This window comes from Myodes glareolus, chromosome 14, assembly GCF_982192425.1.
Source record: "Myodes glareolus chromosome 14, mMyoGla1.1, whole genome shotgun sequence".
Lineage (NCBI taxonomy): Eukaryota > Metazoa > Chordata > Mammalia > Rodentia > Cricetidae > Myodes > Myodes glareolus.
This window is the reverse complement of record NC_142039.1, coordinates 28,776,504-28,795,939: the sequence shown is the minus strand read 5'-3', so window position 1 is coordinate 28,795,939 and position 19,436 is coordinate 28,776,504. Positions and strand designations below refer to the sequence as shown.

At 41.7% G+C, this 19,436-nt stretch overlaps 1 protein-coding gene across 3 annotated transcripts in view; it reads right to left on the bottom strand.

Moving 5' to 3' along the window:
• The window catches only part of Larp4b (La ribonucleoprotein 4B), a 75,580-nt gene extending 58,960 nt beyond the window's left edge, over positions 1-16,620 (bottom strand). For 2 of the 3 annotated variants that reach the window (XM_085699203.2, XM_085699205.2), the window contains exon 1: positions 16,336-16,620. The gene's annotated coding sequence lies outside the window, so the exon portion shown is untranslated. Of the gene's footprint in view, positions 1-444; positions 527-16,335 lie in introns of those variants that run through there. The other variant, XM_048461197.3, reaches the window with a different exon arrangement.
• Positions 16,621-19,436: the final 2,816 nt, after the last annotated feature.

Genomic DNA, 19,436 nt, shown 5'->3' with positions numbered 1-19,436 from the left:
ACAAAAAGCAGGGCTGCCTAGTTCCAAACTTTTCTATTGTTTGCGCCCTAGAAATGGCATCCATGTACTCCCTCTCTTGGCAGTTTGCTAACTTTTGAGACCACTGACACTCCCCATACAAATCTTCACCCATCTACATTTGAAAAGAAAATTTCTTTCATGGAATTCAGAACCAGTGGCCCATCACAGAAGACCTTCAAGACCCAGATATCCTCTTAAGAAATCTATCATGGAGAACTCATCATTTAATTGTTGAATGGGAAAAAAAATCTCTATTCATTTCACCTTTGTCTTCAAAGACTGCACATCATATCCTATTACCCATTCAAATATAGATTTCTGCCTCTTATGTGGGGGACACAAATATTTGTCTGCACTCTTTATATAACACATTAAGTGATTAGTTTAAAAAACAAAAAATACCCAAGCAGTGGTTGCACATGCCTTTAATTCCAGCAGAGGCAAGTGGTACTGAGTTCGAGGTCCACAGAGCAAGTTCCAGGACAGCCAAGCCAGGAAACCCTGGCTGAAAAAAACACAAATCAATCAATCAATCAATCAATAAATTGAAAGAAAACAACAGTATTTTTACTTCTTTATTCTAAGGAAGGTTAATTTCTCTAAAAACTAAAATGATCCCATTTCCTGGACTATTCAATCAAAATTTCACTGGGGGGGGGGGGGGGGAGACAACTTCTAATCTGTATTAATCAGTCAATAAATGCAAACATAGCAAGAGTATCTGTAATGTGTAATGAAGGGCAGTGAAACCCAGCAGGCAATGCATGTATAGAGGGGAACAGGTATTTGTTGATGACAAAGCAGGGGACAGTTAAAGAATGGCAACTGCTCTTGTTCAAAGTCCTAACCTACAGCCCTTACTATATTTCCTCAAGTCTTGTTACATGAACATTCAAGTTACTTTCCTTAAAAACTAAAAGCCAATGAACAAGCTGAGGATGAGGCATACCTGCAGTTTCAGTTTTGGTTGGGAGCCTGGAGCAGGAGGATTACTTTGAGCCCTAGTGTTGAAGCTCACCCTGGATAACAACACAAGACTGTACCTCACAAATGAATTTTAAAAAAAATGAATAAATAAACTTATTTAACAGCATAATAAATGCTGATAAACCACCTTGATATATAAAATACAGCCTTCTTTCTCAAATTTAATATTTTTGTATATACATAAAGTATGTATGTAGCCTGGCAGTGGTGGCACATGCCTTAAATCCCAGTACTCAGGAGGCAGAGGCAGACTGATCCCTGTGAATTTGAGGCCAGCCTGGTCTACAGAGTGAGTTCCAGGACTGCTAGAAACTCTGCCTCAAAAATAAATAAATAAACAAATAAATAAATAAATAAATAAGATAAAAGTATATAGATAAAATATGGTATCTATGTTTATTATCTTAGTAAAAGAGAACTAGTTCCTAGCAATTATAATCCCGTATTGCTACTGAAAAAATAATCACACCTCATAAATGAAAACAAGGTGCCTAAATATAGCCTAGATATGACAGCTTTTAGAAAAAGAAAAACATGAAATGAATGGGTTTTTTGTTCCCAGAAGTTACTACATTAAAAAGGTTTTGCAGAAAAGCCAAACAACCAACTTAAGGTTTAATGGCTCTCTATATATACTAGTTCCCTGTCTATGATCTGGATCCCATTTCCTGTCTTTCTTCATCTTCAACATTTCTCCTGTAAACTGTTTCAAAAAGCCTGAGGCTAGAGAGATGGCTCAATGGTTATGAGCACTTGCAGAGGACCTGGGTTTAGTTTTCAGCACCCACATAGCAGCTCATAAGTTCCAGATCTGATACCTTCTTCTAGCATCCAAGGGCACCAGGCACACACTCAGTGCACAGACATATGCTCAGGAAAAAAAACCACTCATACATAGAAAAATAAGTCACCTTTATAAAAGTAATCTGATATTGACTCAAAAGACAGAAAAGCTGTGACATGAGGAGCAGAAGCCAACCCAGACTGGGTGACCTCATGACCTTGCTCCTGGGAGCCAGTCTAGTGACTGTTTTCCAGACGTGCTTTCCACAACCTGCTCTTGTCTCCAGCCTCACCAGCATTTAACAGTCTCCCCACTGTAACGCTGGATGGATCTCTCAGCAGCACAGCACAGCCCAACTGTGAGGCTGCTGCTCTGCCTTCTCCCCTCTGGCATGGTGCTTCTGCTTCTGCAGCAACTCTTTCTCAACCACCCTGAAATGTTCTTCCTGTGTGCTAAGCAGAGTAAGAAGCTCTGTATCCCATGCAATTGAAGGGAACTGCAAAAAGCAAATAGGTAATTTCAAAAATGAATGTGTATACGTAAAACTTGTATGTATTCCTCCTTTTGATACTCGCCATAGGCCCAGTCCCTCTATCAATGTTCTTTCTCACATAGGCCATAATACATCATTTATTTTTGTCACTGCTTCTTTAAAGCATATCTACTACATGAGAACAACCTAAATACAAAATATTTATAGGATTATTCTATAGTTGTGTGTCTCTGTGTATATACACAACCTTTTGTGCCACCCTCAGAAACAGCTCAGAAGCCACTTCACTCAAGACAGGGATTGGAACCTGCCAAGCAGGTCAGGCTGACTAGGCAGTGAACCTACAGATTCTCCTGTCTCTGCCTCCCCAAAGCTGGGCTTACCAGTACAGCACCATCCAGCTTTTCTTTTTTCTATTTACTTTACCTTGTACATATTAATGTTTTGCCTGTATACACATGTGTACCAAGTACATGCCTGGTAATCTCCCTGGAACTGGTGTTATGCATGGTTGTATGGATGCTGGGAATAGAAACCAGGTCGTCTTCTGCAAGAGCAACAAATGCTCTTAACTGCTACGCCAACTCTTCTCCAGTTCCCAACTTTCCTTTATGTACGCTATCTCCCCTGACCCACCATTACAAACATTTATCATTTCTTAGTGAATGAAAACACTCAAAATTCTTCTCTTGGCTTTTTGATTTCCAAGACATAGTATTCATTTACAGTAAGTAAATTATGTAACTGCACTAACATAAGGATCGGTGTTTTGGTAAGCAGATAACTCAGCTAGGAGAAAAGCACCTGCCAAAGAAGAGTCTACCAGCCACAGCACAAAGCATTCCCCTGGTGCCCAAGGTTTCACAGGAAGAAGGCCGAATCTGGTGAATGCCACTGGGAACTATGTGGCTCTGGGACTCTGATGCTTCTCCTTGTGCTAACTTTTCACAAGGTCAGTTCACAACCATATGCTAAATTTCAAGGCAGCTATCTAGTCAAGACACAGTGAAATTTTTATGGTCTGACAGACTCCTATGTATCAATTGTTTAAAGTTATTAGCCCCACTACCCTTTTAAAACATAAAAATAGATAATCCCTATTTCAAGTACATGCAAACCACCACTGCCAAGTAAAACCTTGCAAATAAGTCGGATGCGGTGGTTCAACCAGAGGCAGATGGATCTCTATGAGTTCGAGAGAAGCCTTGTCTTAAAAAACAAAAAAAGGCCTTCAAATTAACTGCTATTGTCTCTTCTCAAATAAGGCTCATGGCTACATTCCATGTTACTGAATCTTCAGAAAGCCAGTATCTCTGAAATAAATTACTACTTTAACTTCTTAGTTTTTTCACACCTAGGATTTCAACAGGCAAGCTGGCCTTCCTTAAACATGGGCCTCCTAAGTTCATTTCAAACTCTCTAGCCTGTCCTCCAGATGAAGTAGAAATAAACATAGCTATTTGGGTATTATTTTCTTCCTCCCAACAAGGTCTGTGTTTGTTATCTTATAGTAGCCCTTTCTACCCTGGAATATAGCACATCATCCCACCAACTCCAAAAATTGTCACAGGGAAAGGCACTGCCTGTGCCTGCCTGGCTTTCTTGCTCACCATGGTGCTCCTAATACAGTACCTACTAAAGCAGAATCCCATTAAGTGTGTGTCTAATAACTCTTTTTTGTGACAATAAATGTGGGAAGAATTGCCTAGCAATTAAGATAGAAAGCACAAGAAATGAGATGATTCCAAGTAAAACCTTCATTCCAAATGATGGGTTACACACAAAAGATGGTATTTCTAAGTTAGGATAAAATTACCCTGAGTAAATTTTCATTTTCATTTTAGTCTCTAGATTTAGTATGTGTGCATACAAGAATGCACTTGAGATCTAAGAGTTTACATATAAAATTAAAGAGCAACATTAAAAATTAATTTAACATTAAAATGACAAATCACTAAGAAGTCTCTGAATGGTAAACACATATTAAGTAAATTATTTGTATGGGAGAGGCAGGTAAAAACACTGTTTTAAAAATCTTCTCCAAACTTAATGAACTCTCTCACTGGAAAACATTTAATATAAATGTTAGGTATAAAATACCTAAGCCAGAAACCTGCAAATACATTTTAGCGTTTTCTTAAATAAGCTTCATTTCTACATTTCAATTGTCACTAAACTCAGAAAAATCATCATCTGTGAACCAAATATACTACTCCAAATTCTTAGAACCCCTTCAGAGTGAACAAAGGCTAAAAAGTATGCCTAGGAGTTGTACTCCAAGGCATGATAAGCACCCAAGGGGAACTGGACTCCATCCCTATCACGCACAACAACCTCACTCATCTGGGTTTTCTCATCAACAGCATTGTGAAGACATCTTAGAACATGAAGACAATGCAGTATCAGGTATACAACTTGTTTAAGACACCTAGTTATGACTACTCCTGGAGAGACAACAGCTAGACTAAAAATTCTGAAACATCAAACTGTTTAAAGTCACAGCATCAAACTAGTCTTCAAGTATCAACGAACTTATTCAGTGCTATTCAGTGGTATATACCTCCAGTTTCAATGATAACATTAAACATTCTCATTAGAGCCTATAGTCTTTCTCTTTTTGAGCTGATCTTGTTATGTAGAACACACCAGCCTTGAAGGTGAAATCCTTCTAACTGTTCTTCCTGGGTACTACCCCATCTAGAGCCTGCATGTCTGATGTAAGCCCCCAGATACACATTATGTGTCTCTGGATCCAAGGTACCGCACAGCACTAGCTCTTTGCAAGAGGGAGTATTGTCATAATGGGTTGAAAGTATGAAACTAAAAAAACGAGATCATTTTCTGTCCTTTCTGTACTAGATAATACTAAGTAAACTGTCTTGTGGCCTTAGAGTCCCAAACTATAAGACAGGTGTTCTGAAGAATGCAAACATATCAGTAGCTGTCTTCTGAATTATAAGACAAGCACACTGCTGTGAGTGTGAGCTGTTGCAAAGTATGCAACTCTTTAATTTTGTGGGGAAACTATTACTAAACTGAGATCCAGATACATACCAGTTGTTTTGCTTGAACACAGCAAACCAGACTACAGCAAAGCTTTCCACAATAAATAAATAAATAAATAAATAAATAAATAAATAAATAAATAAAAAATCTCCTTCCCTCTAATTTGAGTCTCTTTTTGGGCCATGGATGTTGGACATAGTGGTACACATCTTTAATTACAGCACTAGAGAGACAGAAGCAGGGGCATTTCTGTGAGTTCAAGGCCAGCCAAGAGATACGGAGCGAAACTGCAGGCAGATCTCTGAGTTCAAGGTCAGCCTGGTCTACAGAGTGAGTTCCAGGATAGCCAGGGATACACAGAAACCCTGTCTTGGAAAATCAAAACCAGACAAACAAGCAAACAACAACAAGTTACACATACAAATACAAGATGTGACAATGGACCTTTGAGCCCATAGATAGATAGGCTCCTATGTCAGTACCAAGGATACTAAATTGAACAACTGTATGAATGCTTTAGTAAGAAAACCATGCAACTTTAGTTACTCTTTCTTAAAGGTGAATTATAATCCAGTATGTCTATTATACAAATTGGAGGGTTCTAATTACAACATATATTACTACCTCCCTATGTTAATCAAGGTTTCTGGTTCTAAAATAACAAAATCCTTAATTTTCCTTGAATACAGTCATGTACTACATAACATTTAAGTCAAGAATAATGCAAACATAATGGTGGTCCTATACATTACAATGAAGGTTAAAATGTGGGGCAAGGAATGGGAGACGGAGAAATAACTGAGTAAAAGTACTTGATGCTTGTGGTAGTCTTGGTGTAACTGATCCCCATAATCTCATAGGGAGTTGCATTACTGGGAGGTGTGGCTTTGTTGGAGTGGGTATGCCCATGTTGGAGGAAGTGTGACACTGTAGGGAAGGCTTTAAGGTTTCCTATGCTCAGGATACCATCCAGTGTCTCAAGTGGACTTCCTGTAACCTGCAAGTCTTAGGCCTCTCAGCTACTTACTCCAGCACCATATCTGCCTGCATGCTGTCATGCTCCCCATCATGATACTGGACTTAACCTCTCAAACTGGAAATGAGCATTAGATTGTTTTTTGTTTTTTGAAATAAGAGTTGTCATGGAGTCTCTTTCACAGCAATAAAAACCCTATGACAAAGCTCTTGCACCTGGAGTTTGATTCCCAGAACACATATCAAGAGACTCACAACTGTGTGCAACTCCGGCTCCAAGGGATCTGACATGCTCTTTCTGGCTTCTATGGGCACCTGCACTCACATGTACATATCCTCCCACCACCCCACCCTGACAAACAATAGGTAAATAAAAAATAAGAATTTCAACTGCCTACTACTGCTGTAGCTGTTGCAACATATCTAATATCTAGTTGCAACGTATTACTCACCATTGTAGCAATGCTGATAGAAACAAACCTACTGTGCTGCCAGCTGTGTAAAAACACACGCAATAACGTACAGATAATACTCAATAATAATCATAAATGACCCTTAGCTTATTTATTTACTATGTTAAACTTTTATTGTTTGGGTATACCATTTATTTAAAAAATATTACTATAAAACAGCATGCCATATTGTGTGGGTGGCATTATTACAAATCTCTCAGTGTAAGCCTTGACTACATCAAAAGGCTATGTGAAGTGACTAGCCTATCCTGTCTATGTTTGTGTTAAGCATTCTAAGGTATTCAATTATATTCACAATAATTAAATGGCCTAACTGCATTTCAGAATCTATCCCCATCATAAGCAACAAATAACACTACTTTGATCTTTTTGAAAGCTTCTTCAAGAATCTGTTTTAGGGCTGGAAAGATGGTGCTTAAGATGAAGAAAATAGTACTGATCTTCCAGAGAACCTGAGTTCCATTCCCAGTACACACATGAAAACAGTTCACAATTGCCTGTAGCTTATAGTTTCAACTCCAGGTAGATCCAATACCTCTGGCCTTCCTAGCCACCTGCCCATCACCCCTGTAAAAATAATGCAAATAAATCTTTAAAACTCTACAACAGAAAGAATCTTTTCATCAATGTCAAGGCTCATTTTACAGGCTCTGACTGAGCACCACAACTAAGTGCAATGAGCCTGGGGTGGGTCCACACTGGGGAAGAGGCAGAAAACCAGGAGCTGGAGGGAGGCCAGTCCCAACTCCATAGCTAGACACCTGAAATGCAGTGGGTTAGTCATGACTCTGCCACTAACCAGCTAGTTGTGTTTCTAAGAGCAACTTCTGTGGACTTCGGAGTCTTCAGGGCTCTAAAATCCCATGATGAGATGCTGTTTCCCTGGCGAATGATAACTAGTTATCAAATCTCAACTGACAAATCAGTGTAGACTAAAACTCAAAATCTCAGAAAATAACTGTACAACCTCAAAGTGGTATGAATTTTTATCTAACACTATATGAGCATCTAGTAATTCCAGACAGGTAACAATGACATTAATAAAAACAAAATACTTCATGAATCTGGACTAAAGCTTATTAAATGCTATGGTAATCCTAAACACTTAACAGATCTGCAAAAATAAAACCTCACACGTTTCATGAAAAACATATACCATATATTATAATCCACCACAATAACAAGTACTTTCAATATTCTGAAAGGCACAGTATGCTAAGAGTATTCCTGAGTTTGAGTGAAACCCACTAAAATACAATCATTCTAAATCACCAGGCATTCTATAGAAACAGTTCAAATTTCCCATGTCATAGAGATTTAAATTCTATGATCCTGATTGCTTCCAGCACCTTGGGTTTTGGCAATTCTAGTTTCTACCTCTAAATTTTTTTTTATGTTTAGGTTTAACTCGCTCAAAGTTAGTCAGTACTGAAGGATAATTTCAATAGAAGAGGTTTAAGTTCATTATCCAGAAAAGAGTAAGAAACTATGAAAAAGTGCAGAACATACAATAATCACTGGGGACACAACTTCCTGTATTTTCTCCTATGATTCTCTCCCTCTCTAACGGTGTAAAGAAGCAAATATTGCTGGCTCACCAATTACTCATATACATAGCTGTCTGATCTGTGTACTCCAACTGACCCTGTTGTTAAAGAGCAACACTAAGCCGGGCGGTGGTATCACACACCTGTAATCCTTGCACTCGGGGAGGCAGAGGCAGGCACATCTCTGCGAGTGCCAGGCCAACCTGGTCTACAAGAGCTAGTTCCAGGACAGGCTCCAAAGCTACAGAGAAATCCTGTCTCGAAAACTCCCTCCCTCCCCGCAAAAAGAGAAACACTAACTTGCATTCTGCAACTGGTAACAATAACTGGAGAAGTATGGGTGTCAGTCACTAAGGTTAACAGGACTTACTGATCATGCTAGTTAGTTTGAGCTGAGAGTAAAACCAAGCACCCACATAAGTAGAGAGAATTCATGTGACACACTAACAGAAAATTAAAATATTACAGATTGTCTTTTACACGCTTTTATCGCCTAAAAGCATAAAAGAAAATGTTTTTAGCTTTCTGAGCTTAAAAGCAAACTTTTTCCACAGGACTTTAAATCTACTTTTAAAAGATTTTGGTTACACACCACAGTTAAGTGGTGAAGACAATGGACTTACACTCTATTAAAGTCCTTCGGAAAGGAGATGTTTCTGATCCTTTGTAAGGAAGAAGTAACCACCTGTTCTCCAACTAGACAAAACTTTTCCCTCTTTGAAGACCCTAGTTACAAAATAACTAAGAGTAACTTTATAGGTTACTGTTACTGACTAAAGCAGAGACATACAGCTCAGGAGCTTAACGGGGGATATAAATCTCAACAACAAAACATAAGGATACAATGTAATCAACAAGGAAAGGAGGGTCCAAAAAATTGTCAAGACTTTACAGACTAGAAAAGCTGTCACACGAGAAAGGGGGTGGGGGTTTCATATAGCCCAGGCCTTGAACTCCTGCTCATTCTGCCTCCGCCTCCCAAGTACTGGGATTACAGGTGTGTGTCACCACACCCAGTTTATAGAAAGGTTGAACAAGGTATTATTTAAAATGAATATTGAAACTGTTCAGAAAGAGTAACAATCACTGAAGCCACCTGTAAGTTTATATCAAGTTGGTCAAAGTGTTTGCACCCTGTACTGTGTATTGCATCAACCCACAATAAAAATACAAAGCTTTATGAAATGTGACAACAAAATGTTCCCATTTTTCAGAGATGTTACTTAAAAAAGAATGTTAATCAGTTTGCTTTGATAAAATCTGAACTTTCTAAACCTGCATCCTTTTCTTGGGCGTTGGTTGCGCATGCTTTAATCCCAGTGCTTGGGAGGTAAAGCCTGGTGGATCTCTGAGTTCAAGGCCAGTCTGGTCTACAGATGAATTCCAGAACAAGCCAGAGATACACAGAGAAACCCTGTCTCGAAAAACAACAACAACAACAACAATAAATTTTGTACAACAAAACTAAAGCAAGGTACCCTTCATTTATACAAGAACTGGGCCTTTTCAACTATGACCAAGAGAAGAATAAAGTAGGGACTGTGCCTTGCCACTGAGTAGAATTCTATCTGTGCACTTATTTCTGCCTCTTTCATATCGCTTTCCATAAAGCAGAACACATATTTTCTTAAATGTTTTCATTTTGTCTTTATTTATGTATGGCATACTTGTGGCAGAGTAAAACTTCCAGGAAATGTTTTGCCCATTTAATCCTCTGGGATGGGGGGGGGGGGCAGTCAAATGAACAGTTTGTTAGCTTGGTGGCAAGCATCCTTTAACTTGCTCAGCTATCTTACCAGCCTCAGAACAATTATTTTTAAAAGGCAATCCAGATCATGTAATTCACTACTTAAAAACATTCCTCCAAGTGTTTCCTGATATTCTCAGAATAAACAACAAAATCCTAAACCTACAAGGGATCCTAGGCCCTCTAAGACCAGCTCCTACCTACTTCTTCTGGCTCTTTCACCTCATTGAGTCATTTCTACATTAATTTATCACAAACTCTTTGTTCCTGCCCATGTCAGGGTCACTGCAACATTATTCTCTTTGCTGAGAAGGCTACTCTCGTCTCCTGTCTTCTCTCAGTACTTCCCTCCAGGGACACATCTCTGACCTTTGAATACTGACTTTTACACTGTGCTAAGTGTCTATGTGCCTTAGTGGACACCCGGTGCAGCCAAAAGACCAGATATTTGCTTATTCACCATCAAAAGGCTGGAATTTATTAAATTTCTAAGGAAACTAGAGGTACAATAACTCTAGAGCATTTTGGGATACATAGGGTTCAATTCCTAGCACCACAGAAAAAGAAAGACAGGAAGGAAGAGACAGAAGGAGGGAGGGAAAACTAAAACCAAATCATTCTGGTACATTATGATCTGGGATCTGGGTTCATAACAATGAATAAAACAGACAAAATCCCCTGTATAATTCATGGAAGTTAGAGTAAAGACACAGAGCACAAATAAATAATGAGCATGGCATGTTATAGTGCCGTAAGAATGATGAAAAAATACATCAAGGAAAGGAAATAAAAAAGCCTAAGGCAGACATGACATAATACATAATGACAAACTGTAACTATCAAGGAAGCATGTAGCTGTCACCAGCATCTGAATGCCAGGGTACAGGACAATATAATATTACATTATAAGTACGTTAGAAAAACTAAAATTGCTTGGGGTTTTGTTAAGATATAATGTAATTTTAAAGCAAAATATAGAAAACAACAAAAAAAAGTCTACCAAAAGGGGAGATGTTTAAAGACCAAAGGCAATAAAATTTAAGGTCCCATAGTTAAATTACTGTGCCTAAGACACTTTATCCAAAAAGTACAGCTATGAAAAGTTGGCTAAAACTTTGTAAAAGTAACACTAGAAGAAACTTAGTAATGTATCCTTTTCAGGTGTGCACTTTTGTTAAGAGACACAGGCAAATACATGATCAGTAATTTTTTTTACACAAATAGGAGACATCCCTAGCCCTGTTTCCATCCTCATCTGAAGTGGACCAAAAGGTTGCAAGTGTAAAAGAGGCCTTCCCCACAAAAAGTGTCCCTGAGGATCCCAGGTCCAAGGAGAGATCCCCAGATTGTTCTCTGGACAGAGGAGAGGGTGCCTGAATTGGCCTTGGCCCATAACCATACTGATGAATATTTTGCTTATCACCATAGATCCTTCATCTGGCGATAGATGGAGATGGAGACGGAGACCCACATTGGAACACTGGACTTAACTCCCTATGTCCAAACGAGAAGCAGAAGGAAAGAGAACGTGAGCAAGGAAGGCAAGATCAGAGGGAACCTTCATCCGACGAGAGATGGCGATACAGACGGAGACCCACACTGGAGCACCGAACTGAGTCCCCAAAGGTCCAAATGAGGAGCAGAAGGAGGAAGAACATGAAAAAGGAAATCAGGACCGCAAGGGGTGCGATCACCCACCGATACAAGGGGACTGATCTAATGAGAGTTCACCAAGGCCAGTTGTCTGGGACTGAGCGAGCACGTAATCCAGCCAGATTCTCTGAATGAGGCCAGATTCTCTGAATGTGGCTGGCCCGGAGTCTTTCTGAAAAGCCACTGACAATGACATTGGGACTTGTTTCCTCTGCATATACTGGATTTTTGGGATCCAGTCTGTTTGGATGCTCACCTTCCTGGACCTGGAGGGAGGGGGGAGGAGCTTGAACTACCCACAGGGCGGTAGACCCTGACTGCTCTTGGGGATGGAGAGGGAGGAGGGGAAGGAGTCGGGGGAGTGGGAGGGTGTTGGGAGGAGGGGCGGAAATGGAGACTTTTGTATTTTAATAAACTTTGAGAAAAAAAAAGTGTTCCTGAGTTAACTGTGTACTCAATAGATAAAGGAACACTCAGGGTGCTGCAGCAAGGTAGTAGCACTCAGTCTAAATTCAGAAACCGAGGCAACGATTCCTAAAGAGCCATCTTACCAGTATTAAATAACTAGGCAAAACTTTAAAAATGTCTTGGGGAGGGGCATCAAATTTCAAGCAAAAACACTACTAAGAGTCAAGGCAGCAATACTGTGGGGGAAGGGAGGCACAGAGGGCAGGAAGGCCTAGATGATCTTGGAGCAGTGAATGAAAGACAAAATGGGTTCACAGTGGGCAAGAAATGGATCTTAGGACAGTACTGATAAATGTCTAGAAGGGCCAAGCAACCAGGATGTGCCTGAAAGGCAGCATCTGGAGGGAGATGAGCAAAGTAGCTTGTGCGAACACAGGAGTATTTTAATCAAGCAAATAAGAATCATCCTGATTAACAAACTTTAAGGAAGACTTAGCATACAAACTTCAAAAGGCTATTTTCAATGATAACTGAGTCTTGTATCAGCAGATATTAAGCACCCTTTAAAAATAATGAGGCAGCATATTTCCCATTTGTGTTAAGTAGGAAATATTTTCAATACCACAATGCCTGAGAAACTAAGGTGATAGGGACAGCAAGAAAAAAAGATCATGAAATCAGCAGCATCACTCCAATGCAAATCCTTCAAGATTAAAATAGGGGTCATGCCAGCTTTAACAAAAAGTGGTGCAAAGATAGACTTTATAAGGGCACAGAAGCAAGAGGCGGGGGGGGGGGCAGGGGCAAGGGATGGAAAGGAAGGAAGCATAGCTAAGCTAATAATTTTCCCTGTTCCTAAGGAAGACATCTATACATGGGAAAAAAATAAAGCAGCTTTTAAGGCTCAACATTAAGGGGAAATATTTCCAAGTTGGAATTTATTTTCCTTCTCTTCTGGTTTTGCTTCTGTTTTTCACATGTATTTATTTATTGTGTGTTAGAAGATAACTTGGTTCTCTCCTACCATATGGGTTCTGAGGACTGAACTCAGGTCAACAGGCTGGAAAGCAAGAGTCCTTAGTGTCTGAGCCATCTCACAAAGCCCCTTCCTTTTCTTAAGGGAATCTAGAGGCTTACTATTCCAATTCCATGCCCTAATAAGAAAATTCATTTCTAATTAAGGTAACTGCAGAGAACAGCAGCTCCAAAGACATTAACAAGTCTAACAAGAGCAAACTAGCTGGCCTGCTGGTACAGGCTTGTAATCACGGGTACTGTAAGACTGAGACAGGAAGATAGGAAGCTCAAGGCCTGTGGGCAACTTCGTGGAACTCGTGCCTTAATATATATATTTATATATTATATTTATATATATGTATATATTATATATATAGTCTTATTTTTAAACGTGGGCCGGGGATGTACAGCAGTGGTCGAGTGCTTGCTTAGCATAATCAAGTTCCAGGGTTCAATCCTCTGTACTGCCAAATAAATCATAGCAAAACATTTAAACTAAACTGAGGTCTCATGAATTCAACCCTCAGAAAGTAGTGGGCTCACTGTGTACTCTCAAATTAACTGACAAAGAAAACACAAAAACAAACAGATTTCTTCACATGACAAAAGAAAATAAAGTGCAGCAGTAACCCTTTTTAATGAAGGCTCAACTTCGACATTTGCATTTTCTTCCTCACATTAGAAAAAGTTGAAATGGTTCAATGGCAGAAATTACAAAAAGGACCCGGCAACTTTCCTGTTTCTACCAATCTGATATAAAGGAAGGAATATCCCTTAAACTTGGGTGTCTAAAGGAGCACTGCATGTGTTAGGAAAGTACACACAAACTCCGCCTTCAACTCTAGGGCAAGAGCAAATGGGATTTACAGCAATTAACCCATGCGGCACTTCCCCAATCCCAAAGACCATCACACCTTACTAAAAGTGGAAGACCTAGATTATAAGCCTAGTTCCCATTGTTGATAGACGCATGAATGCACCATGACACAGAAACAACAGTGACAGGAGTGTGTCAGTCATTTCTGCTCGGTAACATTAACCAAGGCTAAAGTTTGCAAATCTTGTTGCAAATCTGAGTAGTTGCAGCAACTTGAAGACACTGTGCATTTTAGAAAGAATTACCCTTTTGATAACTTGTGAATGCTTATTCAGGAAAACAGGTAACAAAGTGAAATATTTGTTTCAGCAGAGTTCAAATGTATCTTTGTCAAATTTTGTGCATATTTAGGGGAGCTAGTAAGTTCAATTCTTTAGGTTTTTTTTTTTTTAACAAAATGGGCAAGCCTCCAACCCAGAACATTAAATATAAATTGCTGCTACTTAATTTCAGCTATTCTTCTACAGAATGTAGTAATATGAACGCTAGCAAACTTGTACACCCACATAATCATCTATTTTCTCTCTAAATCCTACTCAAATATAGCATAGCTCCTTTCTCCAAATTTACATTCTGATTCAGAACCTGTCTTCTACGCCAGATACATGTGAATGGGGAGAGGGGGGGACACAAACAATAAATTAAAGTTGACAGCTATAAGGTAAAATATTAAAAAGAGCAATTCAGTAACAAAAATATCAAAACAGCCAACATCCACATGCTTGAGTTACATCAGTCTCATGAGGCTTTTATAGGTGAGAAACTCAGCCACTAAGAAGATAACTTCTACTGACTAAGAAGTCAAGCCATTTTTATTCATTTAAGTAAGTCAATCGAGCCACATTAGTTGTCCAAAATACAAGATGAAATATATTTCTAAATAGTGTAAGTTTTAATTAAGGAGAAATGTACAACTGAAAAATAAACCTTCAGGAAGCATTTCACTTTAGCGACTCCAGCAAACCTCCTGAAGCTATTTCTTGTATAGCTTGATTACAAAACTGCCTTTTGGTATATTAAGCACGGAGGAAAAGCCACAACCATTTCAACTTCTGTAAATTAACCCTGAGATGTCCATAAGAGAGCCAATCAGGCCAGGGGAGTATGGAAACTGCACACTGAACATACTATCTGACCACACAAAAAGTGAACATTACTTTTTTCTCTTGTGGTCTTGCAAACGTCATCTCAAAACAAATCACATTTTATATATTCAACTCCATTTGAAAAGGAGAGTAGCTAAATGCCGTAACAGAAACACTTGTAGTTGCTACTCCCTCTGTTAAAAAACTCCCTCGGTTAACTGTACTAGAAACTAATTCCACTGCAGCCATGGGAAGCCCTCTTGTTTATTCAGTTACGGAAAGCTTCAAAGTTTCAGTTTATGATTAAGACAAAGTATTCCATGGCCAGCAATAAGATCTCAAATGGAAATAAAAATTTTAAGATCATTTTCACATTTCTAGTCAGTCCAAATTCAAGGCTACTTTATACCAAAAACTAAAGGAGAAACAAGATCACATTCACTGAACACGCAATGACCTCAACTCAAAACAAACTTAATGCTCCATTATAATACACCGCTGAGAAGCAGGTGGTAAGAGGTTCCTGGCCTGTACCCATGAGTCTTCACACTGATTTTTAATTTTTTTTTTTAACTCTTTCAAAGTCGGCCTTGCTCAAGTCTATCCAGTGGAAGGGGAAAAGGTAGCAGCATTCCAAACACACACTCGAGCAACAGGACCCTAACTTCCTGGTTCTAAAGGAATGCGATTCCCTAATGAGCCATCTCTCCCCGCAGCACCAAGCGCGGTAGTCTGGCCGGTCTCCGGCGGGACCGAGGGGGGCGAGGCCACGGCGCCGCACTGCGGGTCCCGGCGCCCGCCGGCTCGACCTCGGGGCGCTGGTGGTCTGCGACCCCCAGCCCATACTCCTCGGGCTGCATGGGCAAACCCACACACGCCAAGGGGACGCGGCCTCAGGGACAACAGCACACGTCTCACTCCGCTCCAGTCCTTTCCAGCCAGGGCCGTGTCAGTCGGCTTCGACCCCGGCCCGCAGGTTCTCCAAGGTCCAGCCTAACCTGGGCCGCCAAGGCCACAGTCCGATCTGCCCTGCCGGCCCCTCCATGGCCCTGCCCCTCCTCTCTCTCCGTCCTCCCCAGCGCCGGCCCCCGCCGGGCCCCGGCCCTGTGCCGTCCCTCCTCGGCCGGGCCCAGCCCTGCCCGCCACTGGCCCAGTCCCTCCGGGAAGATGGCGGCCCAGTGACAGGCTGGTGCAGGCGCGGGTCCGAGCACGGGGCGCGGAAGGGAGGCCGCCCCGTCGGTGGCCGAGGACGGCCCGCTCACCTGTCAGCCGCCCGCCCCGCCCGACCGGCCGCCCGCGGGCTCGTCGCCGCAGCCCCGGTGCCCGGCGACCGCGCAAAACACGCGGGGACGGCCGAGGAGGGAGACGGCAAGAAGAGGCGGCACGGCCGGGCCGGGCCGGAGACAGCAAAGAAGAGCGGGCGCGGGCTTGGCAGCGGCGGCAGCTGATCCTTCCCCTTTCGGGCCCGAAAATGTCTCAACCTCGAGACTCCAGATCCCCAACGCTCCTTCCCGTTCGCATGAGAACACACAGATCCCACTTCCGGGGCCCTGCGGAAGTCCCACCCCCGCGCGGCCCCGCGCCCTACCCCGGCGCCCTCACCCACCCGGCCCGCCGACTGGAGTTTGGCGCCCGGGAGAGTCTCGCGTCATGGCGGCGCGGCGTGGCGATTGGCTCAGAGGACTCGAGTCCGCCCTTCTACTTCCCCCAGCCTCTCCGCGAGCACCCATCTCGCGGCATCTGTGATTGGCGCGTGCGCGCACGGCAGCGACCCCGCCCCGCCCCGCCCCGACCTGATGCGCGCGCCGCACGTCCCGTCTCTCCCCGCCCATTCTGCAAGCCCCGCCCTGGAGCTCCCTGAGCTCCCAAGCTTGTAACTAGTTAAGTGTAGGTCTCCTGTGCGAGTGCTGGCGTGTGGAGCCTCCCCGGCTGGCTGCGTCCTAAGAGCGAAAGCCCCTCGCTCCGACTCGCTGCATCTAGGACCTCGAACATGGTCCGGCCCTCCTCTACAGCCTCTGGGAATACTGTGGGACAAGAGTGATTCGGAAGAGCTTAAAAAACAAACCTAGTCTTGTCGTTTCCCGAAGAATTGAGAATACTGATATCTTGGCCTTATCAATTTTCTTATAAAAATAAAAACCCAAAAGGATGTTGCATTTACTTAAAACTTGCTGCCTACTTCTTGCATTTTGAGCCAGTTGGATTCTTTCTATAAGTCACTATTCCAAGTTGTTCGAGTTTTTTCCCCTTTGAAAAGGCAGGCTCTATTGGAATTATATCCATGGTTACTGTGTACCTGGCTCTGCTCATCGGTTTCCAGGAATAGTATTCAAATGCTGAAGAGTCTAGATTTTAGAAGGCTTCTTGAACTCTCATGTGTTGGGTCTTTTTGTGGGAGTTTGTTCTCATCTGCCCTGTGGGTCTTGTGGCTCAAATTCTACTGTTTGGACTTCAGAGCAAGACCCTTTACCAACGGAACCAGCTCACCCACCCATTTTGGGAGGCATTGTTTCCTTAAGAATACTTGTAATGAGCTGGGTGGTGGTGGCACACGACTTTAATCCCAGCACTAAAGAGGCAGAGGCAGGCGGATCTCTGTGAGTTTGAGGCCAGCCTGGGCTACAAGAGCTAGTTCCAGGACAGGCTTCAAAGCTACAGAAAAACCTTTCTTAAAAAACCAAAAATAAGAAAGAAAGAAAGAATGGAAGGAAGGAAGGAAGGAAGGAAGGAAAGAAAGAAGGAAAGGAAGAAAGAAAGAATACTTGTAATGTAACATCCTTGTAGACTCATTTCTTCTTGTGGTGGTTTGAATGAAAATGGCCTCCACAGGCTCATAGAGAGTGGCACTATTTTTAGAGTGGCACTATTAGGTGGTGTGCCTAGTTGGAAGAAGTATGTCACTAGGGGTTGGACTTTGAACTTCAAATGTTCAAGGCTCAGTGTCATTCTCTCTTTTTGTTGTTTGCTGATCCAGACGTAGAACTCTCAGCTACCTGTCCAGCACCATGTCTGCCTGCATCTACCATGCTTCCATCCATGATGAGAAGACTAAACCTCTGAACTGTAATCCAGCCTCTATTAAATGCTTCCCCTTATAACAGTTGCTGTGGTCATGGTGTCTTTCACGGCAGTAGAAACCCTAACTAAGACACTTCTTCAAAGACCAGATCTCATTATTTAACACAGGCTGGGTTTCAACTCACTTTGATTCTCTTGCCTCCTACCTCCCAAGTGATAGAAGTACTGCCTGGCATTGCTGTGCCCTACTCATAGGTGTGTTTCTAAAGATAATAAATTGCATAAGAGCAAGATTTCCTCTGGTACTAGAAAGCATACATCATTAAAATTATTCAAGCCTTCCCTTCCATATTAGTTCTGCCTGTTGTACTTCAGTGTTTTTGTTGTCAGAGCAATGCAACCAGAACACTACCAGACTACCCACAGGCATTTCCTTCAAGTATGCCTTCTCTGTCTTTTCAATAAAGATCTTCATGGCTTGAAGCATAATTAATAAAAACTCAGAGAGAAAAATTGGGGTTCAACCTGAAGACTTGAAAAGCAAAGCAACCAGCCACTGGCTCTTACCTTGACCTCAGTCAGAAAATGGCAATCCTTCCTCCAGGAATCTCACAATGAGACTGTGTCTGAGAGGTGTTTTCTTCCCGTCTTATATTCCTCTCTAGTTCTAGGATTAAAGGTGTGTACCACTGGGATTAAAGGCATGTACTACCTGGGATTAAAGGTGTATGTTATTGCAGCTGGGTCTGTAAGGCTGACCAGTGTGGCTGTTTTACTCTCTGAATTTCAGGTAAGCTTTATTTATTAAAATATAAATGAAATATAACTACAGTGTCTCCCTGTTATCTTTCCTACAGGATAACATTCAAGTACTAGTAAAAATAGCCTATTTCAACCTAAAGGGGTCCTTAATGAAAGTCAAGTCAATGTTTAACATGTGGTTTTTCCTATAAAGCCACACCACCTGGGATGTGGCTCAGTGACAGAGTGCTCACCTGACATGTAGAAGGCCCTGGCTTCCATTCTTAGCAAGGAGGGGGAAAGATAGAAAAAGACAGACAGACAGACAGAAAAAAATAATCCAGGCCTATGGGTACAAACATAAATATTCAGAAGTTAGTTTGACAGTACGACCATTTAGCAAAATAGTAATTGCAGATTCTAGCCCATGGCCTATGATCTCCCCAGCCATGGGAGATTACCAGCATTAAAGTACAGGCATGAAATTCTCTCTGCAGAAATAGGGCTAAAATCCAATCAGAAAGCTGTTAGTGACCCCCTCTAATAGCTATGCCATTGTTGTATCAGTGGGCATATCTTGCTCGGTAAGTTATTATTGCAGCAG